Here is an 18,192-nt window from a genome sequence, read left to right on the forward strand (position 1 = left end):
ACCGCTTCACACAAGGTGAATGAGGTGAGTTCCAGACATGGTTGCTCCATGTTTTTGGTCAAATATGTAGAGGTCTTTTTTACGTATAGTAAATGTCTCTTTGTGATTGTTTTTATGTTCAGAAACACTGTGACTACAGCACATGCCCTTTCAAGGGACTTCAATCCTTCAGAAAAAAGGTAGGCGGACCTTAGCCGGTTGGCGGCTGTTTGGTGATATGTAAAAAACAGTTTCATGGGATAGGTGACTTAATCTGGCACATTTGTCTCTTGTCTTTTGTAGAATTTTATGGTCCTGAGGAGAACCCCGCAATCAGGGGGTTTCGAAACGCGTCGACCCCTTTTGGCCCTGAGTCAATAATAAGGCTAGAAGGACTGTGTTAGGATACTAAGAAATTAGGTTCTAACTATATATTTCTATGTTATATAGTCACATTTAGGTATTTAGTAGGGTACATAAATTGTACGTTGAATATTTTTTTTGTTGGCAAGGGGCCATATTATATTGTTTCATGTTATCTACATGTGTGTGTGTGATTGCAGGATGAGTGGACTAGTCAAAGTTTGGAGTGGATGAGTTGTAAATAAGTATAGTGAATATACGTTATGGTAATTGATTGTTTTGTATTGTATATTTTTGTATATGCACAAAAAGTATTGCTTAAAAACAAAAAAGTAACAAGAAAGTGACTAGTGAAAGAAAAAAGAAAAAACTAGTGACGTTATAACAAACGGACCGTTATGTTTCATTCATATAGGGTTTAACAAAGGATGTTTTTGTAAGTTGAGTCCAGTATTGGCACTTGTGTTGTTTATTACTTATAGTTGGCCTAGCCTTGCTGGGTTAAGAGTCAAGATCCTGTGTTGTTTATCTCTTTATACAGAGGTGGCATAGAGGCCCATGATGACACCCATTCGGAGAGGACGCAGCAATAACAGGAATCCTCCAGTCATACCCCTCTTCAAAGAGAGGTTGTTTTCCTCTGGTAAAAGATGGAGCTACAGCAGTTTTTAATCTACAACCTTGTTTTTCACTAATATGTTCACCATCAGTGCAAGGGCAAAGTGTCACACTTGCGCTGAAGACTACATTTTTATTTTGAATTCAGGCTCAGAGTCTGCTGTGATGGGTGCACTATTGAGCAAACAGGGACAGAACATCCAATATGAAATTTGGGCTGAGAATTTTTTCTTAAAGAATGGAGTGGGTACTGGTCTGTTCTGGAATATGGCATCAACACTCCCCCACCCACATGAGCCCTAACAATCGTTTCCCCCCCTCCCCCAGAGCCCACGGTCCAATTACTGCAGTCATCTCCATGGCAAGTGAAAGAAAAATGTGATTATTTTGGGCATAGTTTTTAAATATGGCCATCAGAGTGGGGGAAAATCCCAGTTCTGCTCCCCCCAAGCAAGTGTCTGTTGCTTGGGGGTTTGGGGTTGCAGTCCATTGCTATGCTACCTCTTTTTCTCACCTTTTTCACCTGATGGTCCGGTGGCATTTTTGACCCCGTACTTCTCCCAGGATGGGCCTATATGTGCAAATGTGCCCACAAGACTTTAAAAAAAAGAGCGAAAAGGAATGGACTTGCACGCTGAATCATGTTGGCTTGGGCTTGAGTCCTGGGCACCAGACAATACTTCTGCCCCCAGAATAAGGCAGAATGGAGGATTTACCCCCTCTCTGCCAGTCCATATTTAAAAACTATGCCCAACGAAATCCCAGTTTCCTCTCACTTGCCATGGGGAATTTCTGCAGTACTTGGGCTCTGGGTCACACTGCACCCAGGCATCCCTACAAATACTAAACATTTCTGAAACATAGAGACCAGGGATTCTAGAGTGGTGTAGATTGCATGGATCCCAGAACGTTTTATTGCCAAGAATGCCCTGCAGATGTAAAGAAATATGCATACTACACATAATTCCCTCTATTTTCTATCCAAAGAGGATAACTGTTACATTCCAGCCTGGGTCCAGCAGGCAGCTAGGTAACTTTATCAAACCCAAGGCATATCTGATAACAGCATATCTTGTTTATCTCAAAATTGAGATGGAGGACCTCACAAGCCAAACCACCCTGGACATTCCCAGGTGTCTAAGTTTAAGAAATGTCAGGCCTTTGTTTACTTCCTTGTTGATGATAGACCCTGGGCCCACTTGACTCAGAGCAGTTACGCTTAACTTAGAGGCATTGTGTAAAGTAACTGTGCAACACTTTAAACAGTAGCACAGTGAAAATACACAACAGAGTTAGAAACATAGAGTAGCTTTTAATAAATAAAACAAGACCAAAATTATTAAAGATTACACTGTAAAATAACCCTTAAAAGCAAAAAGCACCAACTGCGGCTATCTGGTCACATTAGACCAAGTCAAGGTCAAAAGTTCAAGCCAACTGAGGTAGAGCTTGGGTCCCATACAGTCTCAGATTAGTCCCGCTGAAGTTTTACTTTTTGTGCCAAGAGTCCCATTTGGATTGGAAAGGGTTGCCGGGAGAATGGAGAGTATTGTTGGTATGATGTGAGAAGCATGCTGGGTGTCAAGGACAGGTGGACTTGTGCTTTGAGTTGGTAGTCCTCCATAGGCGATCAAATCTTGCTGTGTGAAGAGATGGGCTAGTAGTGGCTCGCTCTGAGTTTTGGTGTGAGCGGCACAGTTCCAGTGTGAACAGGCCCATTCAAAGTTGCAAACAGCCCGAAAAGCTTACTTCCAGGAGCTCATGAGCCACACCATGGGTCCAGAATCTGAGGGACACCACTTAAGGGTATGTAACATGCTGCAGCTGGGTTCAGGAGCTGGTTGGGGAGCCTTTTTATGTCCCTGAGACTCAGATCAGGAACCCAGCAGAATAGTCCTTTGAATTACTCTCGGGTCCTGGGTTGAAGATGAAGTACAAGTCCAGTTCTTTTTCCCCAGGCAAAAGGGCTGCAGGTCAGCACAGCAAGGGAGTACTCCCTTTAGAGCAGCAGCCCAGTAGAGTGGCAGTCTTTGTAGCAGCATGCAGTTCTTCTTCCTGGCATATCCACAGGTCCAGAAGTGTACTCAAGAGTTGGTGTCTGAGGTCCAGTATTTATAACCAGGTTTGCCTTTGAAGAGGTGGATAAGCTCCTAGAGGTTTCCCTTCGAAGTCCCCAGGCGCCTTCTCTGCCCTGGCTCCAGACTAACTGCCGGGGGGTTAGCAGCCCTTTGTGTGGAGGCAGGACACAGCATATTCAGGTTTTATTTGGGGTTGTGCCCAGCTCCTTCCTCCCATCCTGCCTGTGATAGCACATCCAGGCCCACATGAGCTCCCTATTGTGTGTGGCTATCTAGAAGGAATATTCAAAGCTCAACTGTCAGCTACACCCAGTCGTGTCATCAGAGACAAGCTAAAAGCACTAAATGGCTAAGGTAAGAAAAGGCTAACTTTCAAAAAGTGGCATTTTCAGAAATGCAATTTAAAATCTGACTTCACCATAAGTTGGAATTTTAAATTGGGATTCCAGAGACCTAAACAATTCCAGTAAAAAGAGGAGGAGGATGGCAAAAGGTTTGGGGTGACCCTTTAGACAGAGCCAGGTCCAACACCTGTCAAAGGAGATAGGTCCACCAACACATGTGGGGAACAATTTAATTGTGACATATGTGGCAACACTGGATGGTGAACCTTTGCCAATATCCAAAGATTTCAGAACTTTCCCTCTCAGAAAATTGAGGATATAATTTTATTTTAGCCATAGTTCAATGTTTGCAATGCTTTCGCTATCAGAAAAATTGGTGGGATCCACATAAGCCACACCACCCTGGACTCCAGCAGTGTCTACTTTTTCAAAATTTCTAGGGTTGGTGGGTTACCCTTGTTGTAGGCACAAACCACAGCTACCCATATTCACAGAATTATTGTAATTCAAAGGAAAACATCTTGTTTTCTCCACATTGCTTTTTGGAGGGTGTTCCCTGTCATGGGCAATAGGCCCACCAACACAAAGAAGGTATCATACAAATAACCATATTTCTTACATTGATAATACATTTACTTATGATTGGGACCTTGTGTATCAGAGATGATGGAAAGACTGGCTTTCTAACTCTCGAATCATACTAATATGGCTGTATATTATATAATCAGGTGATCACTTGCTATACTTGGTAATGATGAACCCTGCAACATCTGTACATGAAAGAATAAAAACATGGCTCTGTGAAAAATAGACTTCAATATAAGTCAAAGATAGAGAGAGGTCAGATAGAAATGGTCAAGATTTAAAGATGACGGGACTAAGATACGCTTTACAGCTGATTGGAGATGGATTGAGGTCAGGTAAGGATTCTTGGTTCATCCTGGTCAAACATTTTACCTTTAGAACTTAACACAAAAGAATTGATAGTAAGAGCAAAAAATATTTTAAAATACATCTTCTTAAATGGTTCTTATCTTAAATTGATCTTATCTTATCCTACATCATGGGCAAACATCCTCACCTCCATGCTTTTCTTAACTGTCATGGTCTTCCAATAAGAGGCGAACAAATAATTGAATAAGCTTGTTGTTTGTCCAGATATCAACAGTATGGAGGATTAGGGCAGTAGTCACCCAATATACATTTCAACTGAGACGATAGACCATTCAGTGGCCTCTCAGCTGGTGCACAGTGGCTGGTGTCTCTCTGCTAACTGAGATTGCCCCGTCTATTCCCACATTCCCTTCTAATGTCTGATAGGAGCCTCTGAGAGACACTGCACATTTTAGTGAGTTCTTATATGTCGTCTCTTTCTTAGAATGATTCACTGGTCTTCCAAGCCACTCCCCAAGGTGGAGGGAAAACTCCATCCAAGCAATATTCTGGTTATATTAAAAAAAATATCCATGCTGTAACTGTATTGTCAATGCGATGTCTCCCACAACACTAGACATAAAGATTCAGTTTTGATGTAGTTCTTATCCTCTATGTATAACCATTGATTTTACACTGTAATGATACAAGACCTCTGTAAAGTCTATACCAGGCTCAAGCTAGTCTAATTCAAGGATCTAAGTTATTAATCAGTTCCCTTGCTGGTCAACACTGGTAGGCTGCATGGTTTCCTCTCTAGTGAATAGAGCAAATATCAAATTAACCTTCTGAAATGTGCCTTTGCATAGAAATGTGTATTGAAAGTGTATTCTTCCAGTACAAAACCTGTGATAGCATACAATCACCTCTGCACCTTGGTGCATGGCTGTGTGTCATGCAAGGCTTCCTAATTAGGCCTTCGCATGTTGCATTATGGAGTACATCAGTATTTTCGTCAGGGTGGTGGCAGCTCCTGGCGTCACTGGGGGCTTCGAGGCTAAAGTATCCACAGTGTGCATCGTGTTTGCTCCTGCAACTCGCTAATCGAGATTACAGCATTTTCCATCTGTCATTCCTGGCGCGCTGCACGATTAGGTGCAGGCGCCTTGTTCTATTTACACAGCCGTATTTTTAAACATTGCTTATGCTGTTCCTGGCGCTCTGTACGAATAGGTGCAGGCGCCTTGTATTATTTTTAATCTTGGTGTACTGTAATACTCTGCATTGTGTGACTTACCATCCCCTGTGGGTGCACACGCCCCGGTCCATCGCGGCTCCTCTGCCGTTGCGTGGAGGGCGGCTCTTCCCCCACGGCTCCCTGTGCCGGTCAGGTGGAAAGCAGGCGCCATGTTGGGAGAGCCTGAAGGACACGGAGACTAGACTAGGCGGTCTAGTTGTCCGAGGCTCTCCCACATAAAGCGGCATACCTTGCGAAGCTTCCTGTGTTTCGTCAGGGTGGTGGCAGCTCCTGGCGTCACTGGGGGCTTCGAGGCTAAAGTATCCACAGTGTGCATCGTGTTTGCTCCTGCAACTCGCTAATCGAGATTACAGCATTTTCTATCTGTCATTCCTGGCGCGCTGCACGATTAGGTGCAGGCGCCTTGTTCTATTTACACCGCCGTATTTTTAAACATTGCTTGTGCTGTTCCTGGCGCTCTGTACGAATAGGTGCAGGCGCCTTGTATTATTTTTAATCTTGGTGTACTGTAATACTCTGCATTGTGTGACTTACCATCTCCTGTGGCCGCACACGCCCCGGTCCATCGCGGCTCCTCTGCCGTTGCGTGGAGGGCGGCTCTTCCCCCATGGCTCTCTGTGCCGGTCGGGTGGAAAGCGGGCGCCATCTTGGGGGAGCCTGAAGGACACGGAGACCAGACTAGGCGGTCTAGTTGTCCGAGGCTCTCCCGCATAAAGCGCACATGTGCTTCCGGAAGCGCAGCGGACGAGCGCAGCGGGCGCGACGATGGTGCGCTGAAGTTGTGTCAAAGTTAAGCCCGTCTGCACCCGTCCGCGGTCGACCGGGGCAAGGGGCACACCACCATGCTCATTTTGTAGCATACTCCTCTTCTCAAATGCGTTTTCTCCACAGAAACCGGCCTCTAAACTCTGAAACATTGTCTTATGTTCAAGCCCTTGGTATTGCCTCACCTATGTCCACTATGCCCGCCCCCCCCATCTCACTACCGCCCTCCTCCTGAACACAAGATCTGCTGTTAATTTTTGATCTCTTAGATTCCAATTCCCCAGATCTATTGTTTTTAACCGAAACATGGTATCGTTCTGACTCCCTACCAAATGTCCTGGCGTCCCTCCCGCTCCACTACTTTATGCTCCGTGCCGACCGACCGGAGGGGAGAGCCGGCGGCGGGGTAGCCCTGATTGCCCGTAAGGGACTCCATTTTCAGACACTTGCTTCGCCTACAATACCAGCAGCCGACTGCCTTGTAATACGCTCCACTTCTTTTAAGATTCCTTTTACCTGTGTACTAATGTACTGGCCACCCCAGCCATCCCCTGGTTTCCTCCCCGCCCTCCAAGATTTACTAGCCACCTTGGCAGTCAATAGTGCCTCTGTCCTCGTTTTGGGAGACTTTAATTTCTGGCCTACTGACCCCGCCGAGGACAGTATATCCAAATATTTTACTCAACTGCTTCTTAGTCTCAATTTTACCCAGCACGTTCATGGTCCTACCCACAACCAAGGCCATACTCTCGATCAGATATGGACATTAAACATCCCGATTTCTGTTCCAACTATTTCGCCCAGTCCATGGTCTGATCACTCCCTGCTCGCTTTCTCCTTAGACCTGAGCCTTGATAAAACACCTCCTGTCAACAAAAACACCTGGGCAAGGAACTGGAATCGAGTTGACATTCCATCTTTGTGCAACTCGCTAACTACCACCTGCCCGGATGTATCGGGCTCGGACCCACATTCCCAGGTTACCACCCTAGATCGCTGGCTTACTAAAGCCTGCGACCTAGTGGCCCCCTTGAAGCGGATCTCCATCAACCGCACCCACAATGCCAACAAGTGGTTCAACCCTAGCCTTAAAGCCAAGAAACTGGAGTTACGACAGGCTGAACGAGCTTGGAGAATAGCATACTGGCCGACCCGTAGGCAACACTACATTACCATTCTTAGCAAATATAAAAAAGACATCTTGGCAGCTAAGACAGAATATTTTTCGGGTTGTATTCTAGGTGCGGAAAGCCAGCCACGTGAGATCTTTGCCACCGTCCACGAGCTGGCATCATCGGAGAGAACTCTGCCCAAGATTCCCCCTTCCCAGGCCCTATGCGACTCGCTTAACGAGTTTTTTATTGAGAACATTTTTGTATCAAAGCCAACATTCCTTCCCCTTCGCCAACCTTCACTGACCCCCAACCTCCTGACAATAATCTATCCCTTACCCACATCCCTGCACTGACTAAAGAAACCCTGCTTCCCCTACTTAGGCGCGTCAAGTCTGGCTCTCCAGCTGACATTTGTCCGGCTCGCATCCTTCGCCAGATTTTTTTTGATTGTCCATCCCCTGCACTTACCCTCACGTATGGTTCCGTCCCAACCCCTTTCAAGACCGCTATAATTATCCCTATACTAAAAAAGCCTGGGGCGGACCCTGCCTCCCCGGCAAACTACCGCCCTATATCCCTTCTCCCGTATCTGGGAAAGGTAGCTGAGTCTCATGTCACTCAGACGCTTAGCTCCTTCATAGAGGCCACTAACTACCTTGCACCCTGCCAGGCGGGCTTTCGCCCCCTCCATTCCACTGAGAAAGTGGTTATTTCGGTCATGGACCAACTCAGGGAGGGGCTCGATACCAACACTCCCCAGGCCCTAGTCCTTCTGGATTTGTCCGCCGCTTTTGACACAGTGGACCACTCCATTCTCTTGTCCCATGTAAAGGCAGCGGGCATAGGGGGACAGATATTGGCCTGGCTAGGCTCCTTCCTGTCTGACCGTACCCAGGCTGTCCATCTGGCCGAATTCTCTGCCCTGTCTTGCAGTGTGCACTGCGGTGTCCCTCAGGGCCCCTCTCTTTCTCCCCTTTTATTTAATCTCTACATTTTCCCTCTTATTTTTGCACTGCAACAAATGGAGGTCACAGTTTACAACTACGCTGACGACCTCCAGCTCATTTTTAATTTCTCCTCCCCTACATCAGGTATCGCTAGCTTCCAGTCCGTCATGCTGTTTATCCGGGATTGGATGAATGCGAACCACCTCAAACTCAACCCGGATAAAACAGAGCTGGTTCTGACTGGTGGCAGTGGCAATCCTTGGTCTCCCTCCCATTCCCTCTCACTCTGTCAAGACCCTTGGAATCTCAATTAATCATCATCTCACACTTCATTCCCACATTAGTTCCGTTGTTTCCTCTTGTTTCTTTACCCTGCGCACTATTAGGAAAATATCCCGTTTTTTTTTCTTCCCCTGCACTTAAACTGATCTTAATGGCCATGGTCCTATCCAAGATAGACTATGGCAACATTATTTACAATGGCGCCCCCGCCTATGCACTTCAACGCTGGTATATGGCCTATCTAAATCGCATCACTCCTCTCCTCTCCTCTTTGCCCTTCATTGGCTCCCTATCAAACAACGGGCCCTCTTTAAACTCGGATGCCTTACTTTTCAAGCCCGGGCGGGCACGGCTCCTGCCTTTATTAACTCTGCCATTACCAACTACTGCCCCCCTAGAGATCTTCGTTCATCTACCAAATCTCTATTAGCCATTCCCCGCTTCAAAAAAACAAAGATCGGGAGGCCAGAAATTCTCGGCCCTCGCTCCCACCTTTTAGAACACTCTTCCGCCCTCAGTCAGACACTCCCCTTCCTATATGGAGTTTCGCAAGGCCCTTAAAACTTTTTTGTTCCAGCAAGCTTTTAGCCCCTAGTCCTTTGTGTCCTTTCAGCTTAGTATTCCCCCCAGCGCCAAGAAACTGCATAGTGAACGTGCGCTCTATACATTTTTCAAAATTCAAATGATATGGTCGGTATCAGCTTGCCTTTGTGTAGTCTTCTGTTAATATACTGACCACATCTGAGCATGTCAGTCATACTAAACCTGCAATCATGGGACAAAGGCAAGTAGAAAGAAAATGGAAGTGGGTGCATGCAGCCTCAGCCATCTGGAATACAGTGTGGTGTTCACAGCCATCTCAGGAGACTGGGTAGGGTCAACACCACCCTAGAAATGAGGGTGGGTGTAGGCTCGCTGATGCATTCCCATGAGCGGGAAAGAAGTTGTCAACTGAGATAAGAGCAAGGGTTGCAAATGTTAATGAGGCTTCTACCTCCCACGAGAGCAGAAGGGAAGGGTAGAGTAAGGGATCTTATAAAAAGGTAAAGAACACTTGGCAGCAGGTTGTGCCATGCCCTTGTCCAGTAGTCCAGTAGCCAACACACAGGGATTCATGAAAGAGACAGCTTATAAATGTTTGATGATTTATTTCTAGGCCTCATATGAAATTTGCATGATACTGTACATGCTCCAAAGCTAGATTTACCTATTTGCTCCCCAGTTTGTGACTCTTCTATTGCATGGTTGCAAGGTTAGGATTTAACTCCCTGTTTTTCGCTTTGTTTGGTTTACACTTTTTTAACTATGGGCATAATAACAACACATGTGGAATTGTGAGGAGGCATTGATGATGCTGTTGGAATGGGTTGTTGGTAAGTGTTCTAGGAAAACGATGTTGCCTGTCATTTTAGCTGGAGGTTACTGTTGTGACTACTTCTTGTTATTGCAATTAAAGAAGGTGAGGAAATTACCCTGGAGAGTGCTTGATTACAAAAGACTGGCTATCAGTTGACTGTGATTGGCTTTTGGCTGAGTGTAGAGACATGCATAAGTAATAAATCATCTAAGGCCACCCACTTCAATTCATGTGTATTGGCTCCAGTAGACTACTGTCTCATAGTGGTTACAGTAGCAGTGTTTTAGCATCTGTAAGGCTAAGCTTAGCATCTGGTCAGACAAGATATATTGACATTCTACCTTAATGCTGCTTGATGTGAATGTAGTGTTAAGGGTGGCATCAATAACTTGCTCAAATCTCAGAAGCACAGTAAGTTTTTTAACAAATTTGAATCTCTGCTTATTGTCTATAACCCATCTTATGGTCCTCACTTGAAGCAAGATTTTATTTGTTGTGCTTTTAATATTTAGGCCTAGACAGAGGAGTTTTTTAGGGGTGGGTGGAATGTTCTGTTCCACCCGCGGAGGTTTTGCCACTCCGAAATACTCTTTAACTTGAAATTCTGGCCAAATTCTGGTAATCTTAGCACAGTAGAATTTGTTTACTGCAAGGCTCCAAATATGTGAGCTGGTGAGCAAGAATTAACGTCCCTTGGTGCGATTTTCTAATGTGGGCATTCGCTTGCGTTCGCGAGCGGTTGCAGTCAGAGGGCTGCCATTCGAGTGCAATGTATGGTGCCGTTTGCACCAATTTTTAGCACTGCTTGTGATCCAGCGCGGCTCTAGAAAAACATTTACAAACCATCACAGTACTCCCTAGGAACTATTCACACATTACTCGTCAGTGGAGCCCATAACACCGCAAGTCATTTGTACACACATTCACCCTGCTCCTAGGATTGTTGAAGATTAGAGGAGAGCTGCTGGATTAAGCGGAGTGTCTTATTTCATACTAAAATGTTATACACTATATATATCTGCAGTTTGTTGATATTACCATGGTTTTATTTCAATAAACACTAAAACACCCAACCATTGTTGTCAATGGATCTGCTAGTAAAATTTAACTAATGGACAACAAGACCAGCTTAATTCTCCTTTTATTTAATTTTTATTTAGAGTTGTAAATCTCTTAGCATGACCTTACTTTTATTCACTCTATTTTAATAATCATTTAAACATCACTTAGTCTAGGAAAAAGGGTAAATTCAAACATTTATATTTATTTTAACATAATAGTTTTGAAAATAAGCATACATTTATATTACCGAGATTTCAGGACACAGACATCAGCATCAGGACAGAATAGTTCTCAAAGACCACCACTCGATTCCCTATTGATGTTCACCTCCCGTAAGGACTCCTCACCCATTCAAAAATCAAAGTTCAGAAAATGTCAAAGTCCTTGCGCCATAGGAAAAATCAACAGTCTGGCAGCATGTCAGGGTGCAAAGATAAAATCGAAAAGCAAGCTTTTTTCATACTTCCAAACGTCATCTTTTATACCCCTTTTCACTAACTTATCTATCTAAAAGTTGTAACTTTTGGGGTTTTAGACTGTCCTGATTGGTTAAATCAAGGGGTGGATGAGCATAACCTCATCACCTTATTGTTCGTATTTCCGCAAAGTCATTGTTATAGTTGAAAAATAAAGCTGCTATTGTCTCTTAGGAACTTCTTCCGCTTGTGTCCTTAAAGTAGTTAGTTGTACTGATTTTCCCATGCTCACGATGCTGACATTCAAATTTGTTGGCACCAACTCGGGGACCAGGCCACACTGTCCTTGACCCTTTTTGTACAGGCACAGGCTGCTCGCGCTTTCTCGAGTAGTCATGCATGCGTACATCATCGCAAACTCGGAGTCGCAGACAGCTTCCATTTTCAAGTAGGCCGCATAGGCCACAATGGGAACTATTATAGAAACAAACACAATTAAACGTTAATTTTCAAAATATAACCCTTCCGTTTACCTCCTCCATTCTAAGGTAACCCAATTAGTTATTACCTAGCAAAATAAGCAACATATAAGCATGGTTTACTCACCATTCTCCATCATTTATGCCACAATTATACAAACTAAAAGCAGATACATACAACTTTTGGGTAGGTTATGACAAATACGCATAGAATTATTATGACAACTTCACTTAATTAGTAAATTATGGTTCGCAACATAAGCAAATTAGTATTCCACATGTATTTGTGTGTGTGCATTCTATTCTATATTGGTTATTTTTAAAACCACACGATTAATACATATTACTGTTATGAAGAAGTGATTTTATGAGGGGTAGACACATTTTTTTTATTTCCAACCTCGCTCCATCACTTACACTACTGCTAAATTGTAGTGTGACCTGCATATTTACTGCCTATTCGTGGAATTCTGCAACATCTCGCAGAGTTTTCCTGTAACTCCGCAAATTCTGCCTATTCCCTAGAATGTATTGATCAAGAAAGCATTTTAACTTGATCATATCTGTAGAAACACCGTATGTGTACGATTGCATTCACACCAGAGTAAAACGTTGTTCGATCATTTTAATGGCCTTAGCCACAGAAAGCTGACACTTGATGACAGTTGATGGTTTAGTATGAAAAACCTTTTTAGAAACGTGTTACCTGCGGACTACGTCCTTTTACCTAGAAACCTGTTTTGGGGCTAAACAACGAGAAACAATCTGCAGAGGGATATTTATGCTTTACGTTTTTTTTTCCAGGGACTATTTGATTCGTTTTTAATCAGCATTCTCTTCAAATTTCGTTTTGTCAGGGCCCCTTGTACAACTGTTCTTTCTACTTGGACGATTAAACTGAATGTCTAATTTTATCACAGCCTTGGTTTATTCTACAACTTAAAAAGCTCACCCAGCTGCCTGTAATTAAATGGAAAAGAAAAGAAGATGTGATCTTAATCTTTTCTAATTGATTTCACTTCGCTTCGCTATAAATGTACTTATGAATTGCATTTGTAAATAAATTCATAAATATATATAAAGATGTTCAAGGTCTAATGTGCTATTTATTACCATTGTTGAGAATGAGATGTTACCATTACTTACAAGAGGTGAAACCTCGAACTGTTAATGATACCCCTTCGATCCCCAAGCAATAATTATGACAAGCTTTTGCATATATGGTTTATGCTATTGAGTTCTTGCACATGTATTGGTTTTATGTATGTATTCACCTTAAAACGCAAAGTACAATTACACTTACGAGTATTTATAATGTATATAAATAACTATAAATACATATATAGCTATAGAGATTTATAAAATCATTGTGCTTTTAAATGAATCATATCCATGTATTTATATAGTTAAAAAATACATGTATATATTCACTTGAAAAGTGCATTTACAATTATTTGTAAATTTCATAGTTACAAATTAAAACAAAAAAATCTGCAGTTCCGTAGTTATGGTTAAGTTTCCAATTCATTAATCACATAACACTTAAGCTAACCATATATTTTCACACCAAATGTAATTCTCGTGAGCTCTCCCTTGATGCGACGGATGTAATTACAAATGGTGCTAACAATCATTCAGATGAGATTACATATATTACCCATAACCGTATAAAGAGATGGCTAAAAATGTATTCATTTTTATTGGTTTAAGAATGTGTTGTTATTTGATCATCATATGCTTTTAGGTGTTTGTACTTATTGAGATAATATTCTAGGGTCATAAGCATTGAATGTTGTGAGCAAGTTAAGATTTGTGTGACTGTTGTGGAAAGTATAGTTGGCTGAGATAAACTTATCTTGCAAATTCCAGTGGATTTTCAATTTTTATTTGTGACCATAATAATAATGTAAATGTGTTTTAAGTGAATTTCGGAGTTGTTTTTAATGAAAATATCTATTAAGGTAATAGAACCAAAGTTAAATAATCGTAACTTTAAAGCTAGATTTTCAGTGAATATCTCCGGCTCTGAGACCAACCAGCCATAGGCAAACGACCCCTACTACTCAAAGCCTTCCACCAGGCCCCTTAACTAACATGCTGTGGGCCAACGGCACCTACTGTGTGCAGCCTGTGCTGTGTGTAGTCGGGGTTGGCAGCAGAACCCCAACCAGTGGGTGGCCAACCGCTGCTGTGCACTGCCTTTGGTTTGCCAACTGTCGTTTTGTGTTTTTTTGGGGGGGAGCATTGTGGACACCACTTTAGGTGCCCAAGCCCACAGAGGCAAGTGGGATGTTCTGGAATCTGTCCTGTGTCTGCTTACTCAGTTCTTGGTTGGCAAACATTTAAAAAATGGTTCATAAACTTGCCGAGATCACAGACACCAAAACAGGAGTGCAGTTCTTTTGAGTGCGCTCCGGCCCATGCACCATCCTTTGGGGTTCATAAGCTCTATGTTAGAAATGGGGGTCTCTAGTAAATAGGGATCCTTGCTTCTATTCAGGGTAAGGAGGATACACACTTTAGATAACCCCTGCTCACCCCCTTGGTAGCTTGGCACGAGCAGACAGGCTTATCCCAAAGGCAATGTGTAAAGTATTTGTACCAACACTCACAGTATACAGGGAAAAAAACACAAATGGACACACAACAGTAAAGAAACATAAAATATCTTGATCTAAACTAAACAAGACCAAAACAACAAAAATCCAACATACAAAAACTCAGTAGAATGTCTTTAGAAAGGTTGTTGCAAAAACAAACTTGTAGATGATGAAATGCGTCACTTTACTCACAAAGTACCTGGGATGCATAACACAAAACAAACAAAAGAATTGCAGAGAAGGCGATGCATCGATTCTTCCTGTGCTCCGGCCCCGATGCGAAAAGATGGTGCCTCGATGAATTGCGAGAATCTGGTGCGATGCGAGAAAATTGCAACTTTACTGTGATGCGACAATGTAGAGGCAATGTGGGCATGCCCGATGGCCATGCAGCAAATTCAGTGGTTTTCTGAGCCGCAACAGGCCGTGCAACACACCTTTCCAGTGATGGGACGGCACACTTGGTGACGACGACACGCTTCTCCGGTGTTGCAGTGATGATCAGCAGTAGCACACTTACTCGGTGATGCGACGGCCCTGCGACACGCTTCTCCGGTAATGCGATGGCACACTCTGTGCAGCAGCATACTTCTCCGGTGATGCGATGGCATACAGCGGCAGCGGCGACACGCTTTCTTGATGATGCGGCAGCGGCTGCTGCAGCAGCGTCACGCTTCTCCCGTTGCTTCGCACTTTCAGCTCCCTTCAGCAAAAAGGCCTCACACACAGTTACATGCCCTCCTGGCAGACTGTAACTCCCAGCAAGGAAGTTCAGGGAAGCTGGGGGTGAAGTCCTTTAGTGCCTAGGACTTCAGAAACAGGAGGCCAGCTCTTCTCAGGCCCTTTGAGACTTTTCTTCAGAGGGACACATCACACAGCAAAGTCCTTCTTCAAGCAGGGGACACAGCACACAACAAAGTCATTCTCCTTCCTTTGGCAGAAATAGCAACTGCAGGCCAACCCCAGATGCACAGCAAGGGCAGTACTTCTCCTTCAGCTTTTCAGCTTTTCTCCTCAGCGAATGTTCCTCCTTGATTCCAAAGTAGTCTAAAGTTCAGGGGTTTCATCTCTCATATTTATACCCCAAAAGTCTTTCTTCTCTATGTGTGAGGGGTCCTGGACCAAGTCCAAACCAATTCTGGGTGTTCTCTGCCAGTGCACAACTTCTTCCTTTGTTAGTGTGGGCCAGGGTCATCAAAAGCACCTAAAGAGGTAGAGCTAGCATTGTGGAAGGCAGGCACAGCCCTATTCAGGCTCAGGTGCTACTACTCCCACCTCTCCAAATGCAGATAGGCCTATTTAGCCTAGTGTTGACTCGCCCAGACTCCTGGAGCTACTCCAACCCCTGTCACTCTCAACCCAGACAGTCAATCCACAAACAGGCAGAGGCACACTGAAAGGTTGAACAAGAAAATAGCCACTTTCTAAAAGTGCTATTTTCAAACACAAAATTTTAAAACTATCCTTCCTAAAAGGTGTGTTATTAAATTCTGAGTTCAGGGATACCGGCTTCCAAATGTCCATCTTGCTCCTATGGGAAGATATGCAGGTAAACATGTTCCCCATTCAGTCCTAAGGGCAAGATAGCCTTTCAATAGTGAAAAACGAAATTGGCAGTAGTTCATTATCAGGACATGTTACACACACTAGTACATGTCCTACCTTTTACCTACACTGCACCCTGCCCAGGGTGGTACCTTGACCCTACAATAGGGGTGTTGTATGTGTAAGAAAAGGGAAGGGTCAGGCTGGCAAGTGGGTACACTGGCCAGGTCAACATGGCAGTTAGCAATCTGTGCACAGGCACAGCGGTGGCAGGGTGAGACCGCTTTTCAACGCTACTCATGTGGGTGGCACAATCAGTGCTACAAGCCCACTAGTAACACTAGGGGAGTCAGATATACTGGTATGTAGAATACATTACGAGGAAGGGAGAAGAAACGGGAGGCTCACGTAAAGTTTTTCAAAAGTGCGCATGGCATCATATATTTAGAAAACGCTTGGTACAGTTGTAACAGCACTGTAGGCATGAAATGCATAAGCAGCCCAACTTGGACTCGGTGCACAATTGTGCTTTTGACACAAATAAGTGGTGACGCAAGTGACAAGGTGAGAACAGTGGAACGGCGCATGGTGACAAGTGAGAACATATATACAAATGACTGTGGTTCAGCACAGTTTGATTCACAAATATTACATAGGATGGGATAGAAGTGATTTAGGTAGAACCACACGAAGTAGAGGCGCCGTCAATTGCGCTGTGGGGTCGACGATGTTTTGATCCTATGAACTCAGGATCATCTTCAGGACGGGGCTGCTTCATACGGACGTGCTGTACAGTGGGGAAGGGAAAAGGGTCAAGGGGTGAAAGGGGTGCTCGCATGTTACTGAATATCTCAAATCTGTCATCATTCCCCTGGGGCTTCAAATACTCAACACTCCTGCCATATTCACCGAAGATCCTAAGTTTCGCACAGGCTTCAGCCATCTAGCGACCACTTGCTCACACCATTGGATGGTGTTGGGGATCGATACTGCTATCAAACACAGCTGGAAAGATTTGGAAGAAATAGCTGAACTGGAGAAACTCATCTTGACAGACACCACTTTCACAGATGCAAAGAATCATCTGAACAAGTTTAACACCACCATAGCCACCTTCAACATATTTGAACTCAATAAAAAACATTACCAAGATCCAGCGGGACATCCAATTCTATAACACAGAGAAAACCTACCCATACCTGTGTGGCAAATTCTATAATGCTCCGAACATCCCACCCAGGACTCGGAATTGGGGTAGATTCCGGAACAACCAACAAATCACCTTCTCCGATTGATCAAACACCTCTATTGATGAATCCGAGACAAACGAGGGACCCAGTACATCCAGGGCCTCCAGCATACCACCACCCCTTCTGCCTCCCGTGTTTTTAGGACATGGCCGCAGATGCGTCCAATCACCAACCCGCCCACAGAACATCCAACAATACCAACCTCAATTCTCAGGAGAAAGAAAAACCCAAAACAGGTTCTACCAATGGGGTCCACCACAGTAAACAATGACACTGCACTCTCCCAACCCTCTGAGGCCACACCACCCTTGTACTCTCAATTGATTCCGATATTTAACCTCTCCAATCACATCTTATACTATGACGAGACCCAGCTTCTGAGCAGAGGGCTCAGCTTTGTCCCTACAGAACGCACCAACTTACTTGACCTCCAATCTCACTTGTTGATGTTCTTCCGACATATCCGACAATTCTTTGCGGATAAACTGCCCCCACCGAACACACACGGTCCTGCTTCCACCCACTTTCCACTTTCAATCCCCCTTCCTCTTCAATGCCACCGGAAATACTTGCCTTTGAACGCCTTGTTCTATGAGAAGTCACTGACCTCCAGACCCAATTCGAATATGTTCCCTTAACTGAAAAACAAGCCATTATCAATCTCAAAAAGAAAGCAGACATAGTTATTAAACCGGCAGACAAGGGAGGAGGCATTGTGGTCATGGACCTGGACCACTACGACCAGGAAATCGAGAAACAGTTTGTCAACACCAACCTCTACCGCCCACTTGCCAAAGACCTTCTACCCAACCTGAGAACTAAGATCCAAGAAATTAAAGGTAGAGCAAGATCATTGAACAT

This window comes from Lissotriton vulgaris, chromosome 9 (assembly GCF_964263255.1).
Source record: "Lissotriton vulgaris chromosome 9, aLisVul1.2, whole genome shotgun sequence".
In the NCBI taxonomy this organism is placed as follows: Eukaryota; Metazoa; Chordata; class Amphibia; order Caudata; family Salamandridae; genus Lissotriton; species Lissotriton vulgaris.